Source organism: Macrobrachium rosenbergii, chromosome 42 (assembly GCF_040412425.1).
Source record: "Macrobrachium rosenbergii isolate ZJJX-2024 chromosome 42, ASM4041242v1, whole genome shotgun sequence".
In the NCBI taxonomy this organism is placed as follows: domain Eukaryota; kingdom Metazoa; phylum Arthropoda; class Malacostraca; order Decapoda; family Palaemonidae; genus Macrobrachium; species Macrobrachium rosenbergii.
This window is the reverse complement of record NC_089782.1, coordinates 9,462,371-9,463,798: the sequence shown is the minus strand read 5'-3', so window position 1 is coordinate 9,463,798 and position 1,428 is coordinate 9,462,371. Positions and strand designations below refer to the sequence as shown.

Here is a 1,428-nt window from a genome sequence, read left to right as displayed (position 1 = left end):
GGAACAATGTGCCACTCAAAACACTTTCCATTTAGGTACGGTTTTCTAGCCTATGTTTCTGAATAAATATTCTCTTCACACCTGGAAAAATGGCCTGTTGAGAAATTTTTTGTGACTAGGTAGTTGGCCTTAAATACCATTGTATAGATTTATGTTTCAGTTACTATCATTTTGTAATGTGATCTAAGTGACAACCAGCTAAATGTCAAACTAATTTTCTGTGATCCTTAAAGACCCGGGGTGACTTTACTATTGTTTTAATGTTAAGAGGGCAAGATTTAATGGGTTATTAAATCTGTTCTGAAATTATTTAATTTATGGCTGATTCTACGTGTTTGATGCATTTATTAATTCTTTATACCACCATGGGCCTTTGGGGGAAGGTTTGGGGATACATTTGTACATGGGATCAGTAGTACAATTTGTGATATATATGGTTTCATTGTGGTCTCTTGAAATATTATATCATGGAATTGTCAAGTGAAAGTGTATACAAATCTGATTTATTTGTATTACAGTATGGGATGGAATTTCCTGACGGGGCTTGCAAGTAAGTTATTATTGGTAATAATCACAAGACTATAAATTGTCAGAGGCATGTCATTTAACTTCTTGTACTTGGGTAAATCTTTTAATAGTTTAATTACTGGTAATGGGAGTTGTTCAGTAAATGAAAGATGCATTTAATTTTGCAACCAACAGTTTACTTTCTGTAAAGCAGTCTTCATACATCATACAGTCGTCTTTAAAGACCATGCTATGAACATTGTCATTTGTGACAGCTTTGCTTTCTTCATGTAAAAAATACAGTAAGCAGTGCCAAGAAACTAATGCTGACTTGTATTTTGTGACAGACTTTTTTCTGTAACAAAATACAGTACTCAAGATGATAAACAGTGTACTGATTTTTATTTACCACCGCTGTTGTCTATCAAAGATTGATGTACTATTGCTAATTTGGGTATGACATATGGGAAATACTATACAGTATTATAAAATAAAACTGCATATCACATTAAGCATTTTATTTTGAAAACTTTATAAGTGACCACATTATTTGGAGCTACAAAGTCTTGAGTTAAACCCAAGAGACAAGGAGTAGGCCTAAGAAATATATTATCGCAGGAAAGGCTTCTCCCCACCTCACAGAGCAGTTTAAGTCAAGACCAACTCAAAAGAATCAAGATAATAACAACTGTTGGCCAGAGAATATAATCTAGGAATAAGGTGCTAAGGCAATATATATATTATTTCATCCACTTATGACCATGTGGGGAAACAAGTACATGAAAGATACAATTTGTTACCTAAATGCTGGGAAACTGTTGTTAATTATCCTGTATTTTATTTTAGTTTCTTACACCACACAAGGCCCTATCCCAGGCTTGTATTCTTTAATCTTGCCTCAAGTTGCTTACAAATGGGAAA

General features: G+C 33.5%; 1 protein-coding gene across 50 annotated transcripts in view; it reads right to left on the bottom strand.

The window, feature by feature from the left end:
• Positions 1 to 1,010: 1,010 nt before the first annotated feature.
• LOC136827934 (ankyrin-2-like) overlaps positions 1,011 to 1,428 on the bottom strand; it is a 790,256-nt gene continuing 789,838 nt past the window's right edge. For all 50 annotated transcript variants that reach the window (XM_067085443.1, XM_067085453.1, XM_067085409.1 and 47 more), the window contains one exon: positions 1,011 to 1,428. This exon is cut by the window's right edge and continues 958 nt beyond it. The gene's annotated coding sequence lies outside the window, so the exon portion shown is untranslated.